The following is a 16655-nucleotide window of genomic DNA, read 5'->3' on the forward strand; positions in this document are numbered from 1 at the left end:
TTTCCCAGTCTTTTCCTCCTGTAATTTGACCTTAAAAAACAAACTGCCTAAAAAAACAAGTATTAATAAAAAATAAAGTGTCCTACGATACCGTTCTCCGCTGTAGCCCCACTCGTACACTGAAGTTTATTGCGGACGATAACTATGAGTCAACGGCAACGGTTGGGAAATGTGTAAAACGCTGCTCTGAAAATGAAAACACGTCGCCTGCAACGATGCATTTTAACACAAACACGACGCAGCTGCGATTCTAACCCTAACGAATAAGTCTACTAAGGCTTCTTGTCAATTAAAGCAGTAATGGCGTAAATGTGCGATGAAACTTCACCGCATCGCCAACGTCTGTAAGCTTTTGTCTAAGAAAACAGTAGACAGTGATGCCGAATGGAGATTTAATGTTAAACTTATTTATTCGGGCAGTAATTAATCAGTGCTTTGAAATATTGGATTGATTTAATCCATTGCCGCTAAAGCAGCAGCAGTTTAATGCAGCTTTTGCGTTGATCGGCATATTTGTTGCTGTCCACAATAGTTTCAACAAAATCAACTAAATAAATTAGTATCTATATTATGTAAAACTATGATTGGTTTTTTGGAGTCTTTTTGTATTTTTTTTTATTTCAACTCCAAATTTGTTGCTTTTACGGTTATCCCATATCGAAAATACAAACTGAGACATGGATGCACAGAAAAACCAGAAAAAGAGACCAAAGAAAGAAAGAGCGTGACGTCTGTCGACGCAACATAGATGTCGCTAGTGCTGCTGCTTAAGTAGCAAAGTAGAAATAAGCAACCTGAGATATGTATGCATAGGGAAAATTCGTGTCTAGATTCCTGTCCAGCAGTGGTGTAGGGGTGCACGCAGCACGGAATGCTGAGGACCTGGGTTCAATTCCCAGTGCTGGTCTCTTTTTCTGGTTTTTCTGTGCATCCATGTCTCAGTTTGTATTTTCGTTATGTAAAACTTTTATATTATCATATCTACTCGTATAAATAATTACAATAATATCTGTATTAGGTAAAAGCGTCTTGTCCAAAAATTATCCACGTTCATACCTTAAACGTGTATCGTGCATTTAAATTAGACTCACCAAAAACTTGTTTCTTTGTTGTAAAACAATCTTGTCCAATACTGGGAACAATAAAAGTAATAAAACCCAAACCAAAAGTGAAAGTTGGTATCGTAAAATGTTAATTTTGTAACAGTTTCATTAACCGTTATCCTTTATCGGCCCCGACTGTTTTGTCGGCAAATGAATTATAGTTCGGACGTGGTTGGGCCCACTAGGAATCTAAATGAGAAAGAAGGGCGGTATGAAATACTAGCCTATGCTCACGACTGCACCTACGTGAGAGCATAAAGATTAAGCTGATTCCCAATCTCGTGTTTTGAGAATTCGACGAAAATAATCTTCAGATCTGCAGGTTTCTAGACTTCTCGTTGTGGTTTTAGTACTTTTCGTTTTGGCTGTGCTTTGATAGATAAATCAGGATCAACGATTTAATACGTTTAAATTTTATACTAGTGCTATTTCTAAGGCTGGCCTGGTTATTGGATCTTGAAGCTAAAGGAAAACTTTATTAACTCTGATAACGTGCAATTTTGCAAGGTCCTTGTTCATTACGGTTTCCTGGTTTAGCTCTTTCCCGCGACTTCGTTTTAAGTACTGTATTATGCTTTTTCAGCTTGTTTTGTCTATTTAACCCTTGAACTATTTATAAATTTTAAATACACGAAATCACGTCAATCTGAAAAACAATCTCAAACCAACAGATATCCGCATTCATATTAAATGGTAGGTCAGGCACCTATAACAAATACTGAAATAAATAAAACCCTTGTTTTTATTTTCGGAGTTATAAAACTCTCCACTCCACGCTTTGGTGTAAAAAAACTTTCTTGTCAACACTGTTGTAAAATTTTACAATTTTAGGATTCTCCGAACACATAACTATTAATTGCGGAAGTGGTTATGCTACAAGAATCTGTTTTTATTTCGTTTCTAAGAAAATTAACTGTTATTTTCAAAGAATTACTTTCGCTTGTTCTGTAGAACTTCGCGCAGTTTGTTTTGTCCACTATGTATTTAAAAGGGAAAGGTTGTTTTTGTTACAAATATTTCGATTTGACAAGCACAAACAGATCTTTTGTTTTCTGTCCGTTATTGGATTGCTTTCGTTTTATTACTCTACTTTTTTTGGTACTAAAGAACAATGTTAAACGGCAGTTGTCGTCGGGAGAGAAGAAGGGATCTGCTGCATGTAGCAGACATACTTATTGTTCGTTTAGACAGTTGTTCATGCCATTGAAATGTTTATTGAATTCTTTACATTTTTTTTAAATAGCGATAAGTAGGTAGCTACCTAAAAAACTTCCCTTTGTTAAGTTTTACTTAACTACTTGCCTTTATACGCAAAGGTACAAGGTATAATCTTGGTTTCAAATTCCGTACATTTGTATCAGAACAGAACGCTTAATAAAATCATTGAATATTATACTGAATCTATTTACCTCTATTCGTTACCTGTTATAAACATTAGACATATGTATTTACCACGGGACTGTATCTTTTCGAGACCACAAAAACCTTTGATAAGAACTTCCTTTACTACGCAGTGCATACATCGTGCGTGATCCCGAGTACAACTTACATATTTCTAATGTAAATTTAAAACTGTTACTTTTATAAAAGATTTATTACTTGATAGGCAGTCGTCATTTGTATCATATTCTGTGAATTTTGCTGGAAAATATTGTGGACCAGTTTTATATTGAGCTTCAGCGCGTCTGACGTCAGAGCCCCCGGTCAGTGCCAAGGCTCCAGATACCGTCGGTCACTCCGCAACTCGTAAAAATTCGTTGATAATGTGGGTTATTTATATTTTCAAGGTTTCAGAACAAAGACCTGACCGACAACACTGTTCTCTTATCTGTGGTGCTTGTGAACATGCCATTATGTCTTCGCTGGGTGCAGCACTGTCGTCTACGTATATCATATCAAAACTTGATCGTCAAACTGTGTTATCAAATATTCAGTTTTAATCTATTCTAATTTTATTATGAAGAAGAAACAAGTAGGTAGATCACTTGATGATTAGTGTGGCATATAATATATACATATGTATACACCGGTGATCACATTAGTCATGACCGCCGCCAATGTGGATCTGACAAGGAGGAGTGTCATATTGTGGCTTTGAGCAATTTCATTGATCGATCGGAACTGATTAGTAAATCTGCTACATTACGTCGATGGCATTCATAAAAGTGTGTATGTAGTGGCTTCTCAGTCTCCAAATAGTGTCTTAAGCACTATGTTGACATTTCCCGGTATGCCATTAATCAAAGCACGGGTGTGCAAACAGAACGGCATCTTGCTGTTGACGTAACCGGTGAGTAGCCGGCGCTCACGACCGGTCCGGCTGATGCCGCTGTTGCTCAATCGACGCAGATTCTTAGGAATTACTCATTTGTGAACCGCTACTGTTGCCCTTGTGATTCATGAATAACAGCCGTGATGTGCAAGCATGCCGTGTTCAGAAATATTAAGCGTTTAATACGCTGTATAGGATTAGGTAAGGTACCATACTTGCGCATTTGCCCGGACATGTACGGTTGATTAGCCTTTCGACCGCAATCTGTCCGGGTTGTTATTCAGAATTCGCTAAACAATGAATTAGGTGCGAAATTTCATGTTTAAATTAGACAGTTACAGAATGGAAAATAGGTATGCTAAATGTAGTTACCTAAGCAACACGGCTGTCGCTCATGTAAAATGTTGAGATATTTGGCTTTGGCTGTTTGTCAAGATTTTTGAGTTTGGAAATACTAACCTTACACACACACACACACACACACACAGAGACAAACAGTAACTATCACGCGCGTTGTGTTGTGTAGTAAGTAGGGAGTTTTTACTGACTGGGTGGGTAACCAGAAGGGACGGGGACAAATCAATCTCAAATGCCGTTGTACTTAGAAACTCCATAAATTTTAGAGTTCGGACTGTAACAACCACATATCTCTGTGTGAATACAGATAACTAGTTAAATCCTAGACAGCTTAGTTATATTTTAATTTTGTATAATGGCAACACTATGTATTTTAATTTTGTATAATGGCAACACTGACATTGTGAAGGGAAGGGGTAGTCAAGCTAAAGTTATATAAGACGGGTCCCCGATCAGAGAGGGCAATTTTTCTGGATTGTTAACTAGCGATAACTAGTCTAAGCAAAAACTCTGTTCGATTACAACAAGTGAACTTTGAGAAATAAATAACTCTGGTGTTATACATGTTTTGCTGGTTTTCTCCCTCTGAAGGTTACAGGACAGACTTCAAAATGTCGTCATCGACATCTTTTCTTTTCACTCATTTTATGAACGCTGTTCCAAACATCGGAGCTAAGTTAATTAACGCCTTACTGTAAGTAGATTACGTGTATCAACGGCGTTGGCGGTCGCAAATAACGTTGACGTCACCCAACGCCATTGTCAGGGGCGGGATCCGGATCGAACTCAGCTATCTACTGGGGGGCTACTACGAAATTCGAAAATTGAAGTTCGTATCGTGCCGGCCCTCTCACTCTCGTATTAATAATATAAGCGTCAGTGGGACGGCAAGATATGAAGTTAGAATTCTGCACTTCGTAGTCCTGGAGCGGGCCTGGAGCCATTGGAGGTCGTCCTTAGCTTCTCTGCTGTGATAAGCTGTAACATGCTAGACAGGAAACGCGAACCGGATTCTGGTATGACCTATGACAAGGAAATTATTTTGATGTTAAAAAACACTGAGACTAAACATGAAAAAAACAAACTAAAAAGATAACCTAACCAACAAAAAGTTGGAACCCCCCCCCCGACTTTGTCACTTCAAAATTCAATATCTCGAAAATGGCTGAACCGATTTTGATAAAACATGCCTAAGAACCATCGGTAGGAAACCTGCTTTCAAATAAAAAAACGCATTCAAATCGGTCCACCCGTTTAAGAGCTACGGTGCCACACACAGACATACAGACACACATAGCGGTCAAACTTATAACACCCCTCTTTTTGCGTCGGGGGTTAAAAAAAACAAGTTCAGAAGTCTACTACTGTACGGTACCTACTGTGTTACGTGATTAACAGTTCAACAGACAGGAGCCTTTCAAAATTGTGACCAGCCCGAAAATTTACGGTAATGGGTCCCGAATGTTGAACTTTTAATTACTTAACAGATGTTTTACCTACTGGACTTGTTTTTATTAGGGTTCCGTAGCCAAAAGGTAAAAACGGGACCCTATTAGTAAGACTCCGCTGTTCGTCCGTCCGTCTGTCACTAGACTGTGTCTCATGAACTGTGATAGCTAGACAGTTGAAATTTTTAAAGATTACGTATTTCTGTTGCCGCTATAACAAAAAATACTAAACAAAATAAAATAAATATTCAAGGGGGCTCCCATACAACAAACGTGTTTGTTTTAAAATGAACTAAAATAATTTCCTTGCTCACCCGCGACCTTACGATAGCTAAGCTTATGCAAAATATGCGTGTTCATGCAGTTCCTCCACCTCCACACTGTAAGAACACACACAAATCACACAAACCCATCTATCACCACCACCACACTACACTGACGCGTTTCGAACTCAACCAGAGCTCATCTTCAGAGTGACACAACCGTACACCATGCTACCAGTTGTTAGACTAACGAACCACAACCACCGTTTTAACTTGTCACTGTATCTCTTAAAAAATTAAGATGGGTTTGTGTGATTTGTGTGTGTTTTTAGAGTGTGGAGGTGGAGGAACTGCATGAACACGCATGTTTTGCATAAGCTTAATCGTAAGGTCGCGGGTGAGCAAGGAAATTATTTTAGTTCATTGATATGGACCTCCGCAAAGTAACGCCTGATTCAATAAATTATGTGTTTGTTTTAGCTAATGTCTTATGTTGTATAGATAATTGCACGGAACCTTTAGTGCGCGATTTCGACTCGCACTTGGTGGTTTTTTTTTACAAGCTTTTCTTTAGCTTTCCCTGTTTATTTATTTGTTTGGCGTTCCAATTGACTTGAAATTTGACATAAGTACTTATGCAAATTTGGTGACAATACAATAATCTGGTAGTGACATCTTGGTGGCCCTGCCAGGATCGTCTCCGCAGGAGGGAACTCCTCAATGGTTTGAAATTTAGTAAGTACGGATATGCAGTTTAAGTGACAATACAAGAACAGTCAACAAAATGTACAGTCAGCAAAAAAAAGCTCCCATTAAAAAATATTTTTTTAACAGAAACTTATTTTAGTTTTTATTTCAAGTTTTTTAAGGCAGTCTGGTTTTAGAATTTTTTTAATTTTACTATGTTGTAAGTTGTAATTCGTCCAGCCGTTCATGCTACAGAGGATGCACAAAGAAATAGACATACAACGCTCAAAAATCATAATCCTCATTAGGGCAGACCGGTATAAAACGAGGTATGTAATTTTAAGTACCAAAATCTGACGGAAAGACGGACAACGAGTCATATAAGGGTTCAGATATTTTCTTTTCTGATAACGGAAACTTAAAATGGCCTACCAATTCCTCCTTTTAGAAGTCGGTTATTAATAGTCAAAGTTTTTGACCCCGCTTGCATTAATCCTAACAAATTTAAATACCAATCTCGTTCAATGCGGCCTCAAGCGCTAAAACTGCGTTTCCGGCATACCTATTTCAATCGCCTACTTATTTACAGACTTGTTTATCATTATCTCGAATTAATGATCGGAAGGCGAATTCTCAGTTGGGCCGAGACGAAGCAAACCGGCGAATTAAACCGGTTTCAAGTTGTTTATTCCACAAATATTGTTCAACATTTAATCCGATACGGCGCTAGTCTTATATTGAGGTTCTCTTGATTAAAATTTTTTTTTTGATTAGCCTATTTTTGTGTCCCACTGCTGGGCAAAGGCCTCTCCCCTCTTGCTCCACTCCTGCCTATCAAAGTCTAATCATCTAAGTCGTCCCTCCATCTCCTTTTCGGTCTGCCTCTATTACGGTATCCGTCACTAGGGGCCCATTCCGTAACAATTTTGGCCCAACGTTCTGGGTTCATTCGACAGACATGTCCGGCCCAGTCCCAGTTCAACTTGGCCGTCTTTACGCCCACGTCAGCAATTCGACTCTTTGAGCGCAGCTCAGTGTTTTTAATCCGGATTAAAATAATACTCTTTGTAAAATAAAGTTTTAGGAGTAAACATTTTCACTGCTGCATGATAGAAACTTCAACATCTAGTGTTCAGGCGTTACATTGTGGAGGTCTATGTTTAAAATAAAATAAAAAATCTAGTTTATTAACCCCGAACCTCGGACCTAAAGTATGGAAAATGTGGTTTCAGTTAAATATCCTGAGATTTTGACATGTTATAGATTTCAAAGTCCTGAACAAAAGTCTTTAAAACACTAGACTAAACTCCGAAAGGGACTCGGAAACAGGTAGCACTAGCACCCTTGGACCCGTATAAAAGGACTCGTCCCTTTATACCTACACATATATATATTTTTTATTCGACTGGATGGCAAACGAGCAAGTGGGTCTCCTGATGGTAAGAGATCACCACTGCCCATAAACATCTGCAACAGCGAGGGTATTGGAGATGCGTTGCCAACCTAGAGGCCTAAGATGGGATACCTCAAGTGCCAGTAATTTCACCGACTGTCTTACTCTCCACGCCGAAACACAACAGTGCAAGCACTGCTGCTTCACGGCAGGATTATAAGCGAGCAAGATGGTGGTAGCAATCCGGGCGGACCTTGCACAACCGCGACCTGCGAAATATTCTTTTAATTAAGCTCCTTAAGCTCAGGGTTTTTTGCTATAATACTATGAGTATGACTAAGGCAAAGGCAGGTGTGAAAAAAATATGAGTTGCTAAAAATACATTGATTTACATACTGACTCTTCTAAATCGTCCGATCGAGACGGCTGTTTCTAAAAACGCATTATTCTAAGGTTTCTAAACCATTAACTTCCTCTGACCTCTACTCTGATAGCTATTTCTTAGATAAAAACTTGTTCTGTATTAAATAAAATCAAAAATAGAAACCCAATCATTAACCTGGAGGTCGAAATGACGTCTTCATTATATCAGCACCTACTATAATTGATGACTGTGAACTTTGCCTAGGTATTAAATTGTAAATTATAATTAAAAAAAACTCGTCTGCCTTTAAAAAACTTCAAATAAAAATTAAAAAGAAAATAGAAATCTAGTAGTCTAGAACTCTGTATTATAACTAAAACCTTAACTGTTCCCAGAAATGGGTCCCGATAGTCCCCCGAATGTACTTAAGTTACGTGACAGAGTTCTAGACTATTAAACTTGTTTATCTACACCTACAGCCATATAGTAAATCCTCAATTATGCGTTCAAAAACCAGCATTACGACGTTGGATTCTATTATGAACACGGCTGTATCGTAATGGTCATTACGATACAGAAATCTGTATCACACACATGATACACATGATCTGTACACATGATAGAGGATTTAATATATGGATATAGATAAAATATTGTATGCAACTGTACGTAATTAGGCCTTAAAACACTCATGTGACCCTATTATGAAACTCGGCTACGCCTCGTTTCATAAACCCACACTCGTGTTTTAAGGACCCCTATTACGATACAGTTGCATAAAATACTATTTTAGTTTTTATTTAAAGTTTAGTAAGGCAGTTGGAGTTTTGATTTATTATTCATACTGTTTTGTTGCTCCTGTGAAAATGATAAGTAGTAACTGGGCGACCGAGCTTTGCTCGGGCTAAAACTCGATAATAAGCGTTTTCCCAGAGAAAAGACCAAGCTAGATCGATTTTTCATCCCCAAAAACCCCCATATACCTAATTTCATCGAAAGTTATAATTACTTACCTACAAATCATAAAAAGTCAAAGTTTAACATTAAAATCTATAAAGCTGTGGTTGAGTTGATACGAAACGGCGACTTCTAACAAACGGGTATAACTTGCGTGTGCACCTCGGTGCCAAGCATGACATGGCAACCAATCCAAACTAGCCCATTTGTTTTTTACCAGCCCCTCGCAAACCAGTTTTTGTCCGGTTAGACGCAGGGCACTGAATTCGCCTTTCATTTCACCTGCAAGGACATTTTGTGCGAGGTATTGCAGCGGTTCTAAATTGGGTAAATAACTGTTGGTAAAAAAAGCTGTGGCCTAGTGGTTGACCTAGGGCCTCTCAAGCAGAGCGTCGTGGGTTCAAACCCGGGCACGCATATTGAGTTTTTCGAAATTCATGTGCGAATTACATTCGAAATACCACAGGTTTTACTTATACCAGCGAAGCAATTCAATTGTGCGTGTAAAGATACCAATCCGCACTAGGGCTGCGTGGGAACTAGGGCCCAAGCCTTCCCATTTTGGGAGGAAGCCTGTGCCCAGTAGTGGGACGTATACAGGCTGAGATATATGATGTTTTTTTTTGAAGTTTAATGATCTGTCATTCATTTGTTTCTTACTCCTCTTGGCTCCTATCATTTCTACTCTTAACCCTAAACTTGGCAAATTACAAATGTACTCAATTCAAGCCTCGTTGGTTTCTTGTAAAGCTAACAAAAATAGGTAACTTTTAATGATCTAACTAAATCTATGTATCTTACGAGTATTAGATATACGCTGCTAAGTCTAGGGTTAACTATGAATATCATCGCAGATCTATTATGTGTAATTTATTGTAATTGCCGTAGGTATACTTTAGCAACAGAATCCAGGTGACAGAAAATCATAATCTGAATAAGCAATAATTAATTGTGTCCGTTAAGAAATAACCGCAGAGGAAAAAAATTAACTGCGATACTTATTATTATAATATTTTACATGTCGTACCGTACAGTGCGTGACCGCACTAATAATATTGCGCAAGATTCGTACTAAATTCTGAGAATCCAATAACTCAACCGGCTTAGAAAAGTACAAGCCCCGTCTCAACGTTCTGCACAGTGTTATAATAAACACGTAGTAACAAAAATAAATAAATGTTTTTAAACCGCGTGATTTACAAATGAGTGGCCCATCTGCCAAATGACGTGCGCGTACGCAACCGCCGTTCAATGGGACCGTATGCTTCCTATGCCCCCGGCCAACTGGAGAAACCATCAGTTATCGATTTGGCCTAATGCCATCGACAAATCGTGGCAGATCATTTGAAATCGGGATGGGTATGTGTTTATGAAATTCCGCGATGTTTGTTTTCGTAAAGATATACCTAGAACGTGTGGATAATCTCTTTTCGTATCAACTACTGTTTCAGATTACTTTCAACTCCAAACAGTTACTTAAAATTTGACCGTGTCCAATTGACTGATTGATTAGAAACCTGACTGAAGGAAGTTTATGTTGACGATCTCATCTCGCGAACTAAGACATACTCGACAGAAACAATTGTAACTCGTCACGCTGAAACAAAGCAATTATTGCGTCAGAATTTGGTGAACCAGCGGCGCCAGTAAACAAAGGCGACGCTTCAAATACACGTGTACAAACCACCTTGACTCCAACCACGAACGGAGGGACAAATGTTTATCCACGCCATGACTCATTGTTGTCAGCTCTGAATCCGCAGGTGTTTGACGAATTCCTATAATTACGTTTGATTTCTGTTAGATAATTTAAATCTGAGACTTCATTCGTTTGCTTATTTTTAAAATTTATTATACTAACAACTCGAAACTCGATTTACCGACTTAGGAAAGGCGACCACTAAGCTTCGGGCTGACTGATTTTGGGACGGGCACGCACCCACTAAAATGTGTACTTAGCTTAGCCACACAGTGTGTACCGCGCGATGGTGACCGACGGCAAGGCAGACCGAGGCGGAACTATCGAGACAACCTGCCCCCCGTACCACAAAAGTTATAAGTGCTATAATTCCACATAATTGTCACGTTGTGTGAGAAGGTCAACAAGTATGCCGACTTGTATTTGTGAGGCCTGGACGCGGACCTGAGGTTTAAAACTTATTCACTTTTGGATAGGGAAATTGATGAAGAAGAAGGTCAAGAGGAGAGTCTTTTGCCGGTTTTGAGGAAACGGGACACAAAAATTAGCTAGTTAATAAATAATAGGAAAACTTCATAAGTATACTAAATACAATAATTCTCTGATTCAACGCTTCGTAAATTAAGGTTCAATTGTACCGTTTTGTTAGCCCGGGCGTGCATTGCATTGCAGTAGGTATGATTATTTCTGGCCGGTGATTCATATTGCGCTGGTGGTCTAGACTCGCAATCATCCCACCCTATATACGTCCCACTACTAGGCACAGGCCTCCTCTCAGAATGAAAGGGCTTAGGCCGTAGTTTCCACGCGGGCCCATTGCAGATTGGAAACTTCACAGACACCATTGAATTGCTTCGCAGGTTTCCTCACGATGTTTTCCTTCACCGTAAAGCTCGTGCTAAATTTCAAATGTAATTTCGCACATGAATTTCGAATAACTTAGAGGTGCGAGCCGGGGTTTGATTGAACCCACGATCCTCTGCTTGAGAGGCCATAGGTCAAACCACTCGGCCACCACGGCTTTCGAAACGCAATCCTCCTGCTAGATATAATTATAAAAATACCTTTGACAGTGGTATTGTCTCTCAATATAATAAATAGACTAAGTAGTCTAGACAGTGCTAGGGAAGTCCCTAGCACTATCGGTGACACGTAGAGATTCTACTGCTGTTGTGCGTTGATGCTGGTGGCCCTATGGTGGCTCGGTTTGGTAGCTTAAAGACATCACATACCACATAGCGACAGCAGCGCCACCTACTGGATCCGATTGTGTTTTCAAACTATGCAGGAACCCATTGAAATGTATGTAGAGAGAATGGAAGAAGCTCGTATCGTAGCTTTGGGTTATTAATTGACCACAAACTTCGTTTTGAAATGCACGTAACAGAGACAGTTCACAGCTGTTTTTATCGGTTGCAAATTCTTTACAATCTTCGGGACTTTCTCAGTGCCAAGCCAACACAAGAATAAATTATGCGAATCGCTCATACTATCCAAACTCAGTTATTGTCTTACGGTGTACTGTACTGGCCCTGTCTCTTAGAACGATCACGCAGGCAACTCCCAAAGAGTGCAAAATGCTTGTGCCAGATTTTGTTTCGCTATCCCACCGCGTACCCACGTAACGCCATATTTGAACAACGCAGGTATTTTAAAGCTATCTGCTAGATACGAACTTTTATTGTCATGCGTGCTGTTTGATACTATTAAATGGCAAACGCCCAGCTGTTTATATAAAAAACTCGTTTGGTCCTCCTCCAGGCGTTTAATTCGTGATTCGAGTAAGGCGTGCCCGCCCAGACAGAAGACTGTTGCTTTCAGGGGGTGTTTCAGATACCAATCCACTAAGTGCTGGAACAATATCCCCCCACCACTCCGAAACATTGAGTCAAAATCCAACTTACTTTAAGATCCCACTGAATAATAAAACTCATTTGACGACGAGATTGTGCTGAGTTTATCACGTTGGTCGACGTCCTTACTCGGTATGTACCGCAGCACAATGCTGAGCCAGCGCCTGTCCTTCAGTGCATCACATGGCTTCTCATTTAAATAAAGATTAAGTATATCTATCTATCTACACACAACATTTCATCCAAATCGGTCCAGCCAGGAGCCAGGGCGGGAGTTAGGTGACAAACACACGTGCCTACAGAAGAATTATATCTATATATTAGGATATTTAAGATTCGAAGCAAACATTTTTAGGAACTTTTAGTGGCTCCGCCCTTGATAAATAAAGGCCGAGAAACGCTTGAATACACTGAAAAAAAGGATAGGTGAACTAGTTAGGCTACTAGACGTTTAGACAAGGAACCAAAATAATGATTAATGATTTTGTAAGACATCACCTAACTTTTAGCTACCTACTAGTAGGCCTTAGTTTTGTAGTCACTCAAGTTATGTTACAAGCAACAATTTTTATTATTATTAGCAAATCTTTTTTTTTTCGGTATGTATATCGAATTTGGAGTCCCTACACTAACACTACGCAACATTCAGGGCCTATTTTAGAAGCCGAAAGGGCCTTCTAACTCTCTCGCTTACTTCTATTATTATATTCTTCCTAAGCGCTCTGTCGATGCTGATTTATTGATTCATACTACTTAGGGCGGTTGGGTAGGGAAGGGAACTCAGACGCCGCGCACCCATCGCGGAGAGCGGTTGTTAGTGCGCGTAGTATTCGTTCGTCCTTTGTCTCGCGCCGCCATTTTGAGTAGTCATGCCGCCCGAGAAAGAAATGCGAGTTTTATTAAACATCCTACGTAAGTATAGAAGCATGCCATTGTTATGGCAAAAGGACCATGAACACTACTCTAATAAATACCTGAGGGCTCAATGCTACAAAGTTTTATTGAAAATATACAAGAGTTACAACGGACAGATTACCATGAAATATTTAAAAAAGAAAATTGAGAACATGCGTACGATTTATTTAAAGGAATTGAAAAAAGTAAGTAAATTTTGTTATTACCATATTTTTCGTTTTGTGTTTTTATATACTAATTGCATGATTACTTTGCTATAAGTATGTAGGTAGTACGTAAGCACTTGTTTATATATAGTGAGCTAGTGTAAGAAAACCTGATAATCAAATAAAAAAAACCGCATTTAAATCGGTCCACCCGTTTAAGAGCTACGGTGCCACAGACAAACACATAGCGGTCAAACTTATAACGCCCTTCTTTTTGCGTCGGGGTTTAAAAAAGAGCGCATGTTAAACTGTAGTAAGTATCTGGGCGACTGAGCTTTTTTGTTGAATCGTGTTCTTACTCGAAAACACGCGTTTTCCCGAAGCTGAGATAGGATCATAGGGATAAGCTAGACCGACTGCAAACCCCCGATTGTCCGAGCACACCCCAAATAGAAATGAATATAATAATTTTAGAGAAAAACTTATTGCGTATTTATTATTTTTTTATCAGCGTAAGAATTTTATAAAAACGAAATAGATCTTCGAGTGCACCGCCACCGGACGGGGTTCAAATCAAACCCGTCTTTCCCTAGCTCTAGCTAGCTATACGCGCCAAGCAACTAACTACACCGAAATATTTTTCGTTTCACTCACTCAAGTGGTTCATTTGCTTTTAGGTTTTGGCATCCAAGTGTACAGGCTCAGGAACGAACAAGGTGTATTCATACGTACCAACTCTATGGTATTACCGAGAACTAACTTTTCTGAACAATGACGGAGAATGTGGTCACAATTTAACTGTCACCGACTCTGACGAAAGCCTGGTAAGTGAATATATGTACAATAGGTATGATTTTGTTAAGGATAGATCTTTGGGGGGTAAATTAGGAAAAAAAAACCGGCCAAGAGCGTATCGGATACGCCCAAAATAGGGTTCCGTAGCCATTACGAAAAAAATAAGTAATATTTTTCTAAGGATTTTATACTGAATCTTCCAAGTTTAGGTATATTTTATACCTTAGGCTGCTAATTACTCTTAAACTACTAATAATTCCCAAGCAAACTTAGCCGTCATAGTTTTCCTTGAAAGTTTGATTACTACCATCCTGATTTTTTTAAATTTTTCCACCCACCGGTTTAGATTTTAGAGGGGGGACGCTCGATTTTCATGAAATTTGGCACTTCAAAGTTGAATATTTCGCAAACAAATAACTGAATCGAAAAATCGTCTTAGCAAACCCCTAATGGTTTTAAAAGACCTATACAACGATACCCCACACTATAGGGTTGGATGAGAAAAAAAAACCCCACTTTACGTATATGGGAGGTACCCTAAAAAAATTTTTTTTTGGATTTTTTTCCTTGTACCATTTTGTCGGCATACTTAACATACATATATCCGTTCAAAATTACAGCTTTCTAGCAGTTTGCCATTTTGGCTCCGGAACCCTAAAAATGCGAAACCTAACTTGTAAGCTTGTTGCCTCCTGTGAATGTGAAAGTTTGTGAAGATGTTTGGATGTTTGTTACTCAATCACGTCTAAGTACATAGGATAGTTTTTATTCCGGAAAATTGCGTATTTTCCGCGGGATAGCGATAAACGAATACTACGCGGACGGAGTCGCGGGCAACAGCTAGTATCAAATAAAAGGGCTCGTTCTGAGAATCTCAAAACAGTAATGTATTATAAGAATAATAAATTTTCTCAGATTACTCAGATCGATTGATTAGTATATATTACAAAATGATCTTAATAGCTATTATTAGGTTCTCCTATTGTAGCCCGAAAAATTTTGCACTACCACTACTTTCACTAGGCCTACAATCAAAAAGCCGATTTTTTAATTATCCTAACTATTCAGCATTCAGCCCTAGCAGCATGCAGCCCTAATTTAAGCATTCCGGATTTACGTTGTACCTAATTTCACTAGCCCTAACAACAAAAAGCTTAAATATTAATTTTCCTAGCTATTCAGTAGCCCTAATTTTAGCATCCCGAATCTACGTTATACCCTATTTTCTAGCCCGGTTTCTTGATTCCCCTATTTTTACTTATCCTGACGATAACGACCGTAATGCATGTCGACCGAGCTCCAAATCAAATCAATTCCAATTCGATCGATTCGATTCGATTGATTCGGTCTAGGTCTAGTGGAGGTGAACCTATTATTATGTAGGTTTATTGTTTACTGAAACTAGGGCGTAAAAAAAAAAAAAAAAAATAAACAGCTATGGGGGACACAATTAAGAAAAAAAAACATAATTACTAAAACATAACGTCATATGGAACCCTCTCCACGCGAGTTCGACTCGCACTTTTCCGGTTTTTTTTATTGAAACTACTCAGCTGGGTACTTATTTCCCTTTTATTTCTACTTTATTTCTGTCATGGGTAGCCGAGATAAATCAATTACTTACTTTACTTTTAAATACATATTTACTTACAGAATTCATCATCAGACGATGAAGCTCTTGCAAGTGTTGCAATTTCTACTTGCGGTCGACGGAAAAGAAAACGTATGGACACCCGATCCCCATTATTATCAGAAGAAAATAAAGTAAAGCATTCGACAGAAATAGATATGATCCGTGATGACAAAGAATTTGTTTTGAATCGACGTAAAATACAACACTCGAAAGAAACAAATACATCTCATGACGAAGAATTGGTTTTGAATCAACGTAAATTACAACACTCGAAAGAAACAAATACATCTCATGACGAAGAATTGGTTTTGAATCAACGTAAATTACAACACTCGAAAGAAACACATACATCTCATGACGAAGAAATAGTGAACAATGGACGTAAAGTAACATATTCGGTAGAAACAAACACGAATAGTGACGAAGAATATAAGGTGTATGGACAGTCCATTGGTTATCAAATGAAAGATTTGAATAAAAGACAGTTGATGATATCGCAAAAGATTATATCTGATGTTTTGTACTACGCTAAACTTGACCAACTTTCTGAATATACATGCCTCGTTCTTGAACCAGCAAACGATCCTGTATTACCTAATATAACTAAATTTTATTCCTTGTAATAATATTGTTCATACACAACTCTCGCGTCGTCCTACTGAAACAATCAGCTACATTAGTTACATTTCAGCCTCTACACTTACCATCAGAGGGCCTACTCCGAAATTCGAAAATCCAAGTTCGTATCGTAACATCTCTCTCACTCTCGT

General features: G+C 38.7%; 1 protein-coding gene and 1 long non-coding RNA gene across 2 annotated transcripts in view; both read left to right on the forward strand.

Annotated features, from left to right (window-relative positions):
* Pits (Protein interacting with Ttk69 and Sin3A) overlaps positions 1–16655 on the forward strand; it is a 127319-nt gene that overhangs the window by 50630 nt on the left and 60034 nt on the right. The window lies entirely within an intron of this gene.
* Positions 13190–15995, forward strand: LOC141429813 (uncharacterized). The gene is made up of 3 exons (XR_012451576.1): positions 13190–13496; positions 14135–14281; positions 15906–15995. It is a non-coding gene; the product is annotated as an uncharacterized lncRNA (long non-coding RNA).

Source organism: Choristoneura fumiferana, chromosome 7 (assembly GCF_025370935.1).
Source record: "Choristoneura fumiferana chromosome 7, NRCan_CFum_1, whole genome shotgun sequence".
Classification (NCBI taxonomy): domain Eukaryota; kingdom Metazoa; phylum Arthropoda; class Insecta; order Lepidoptera; family Tortricidae; genus Choristoneura; species Choristoneura fumiferana.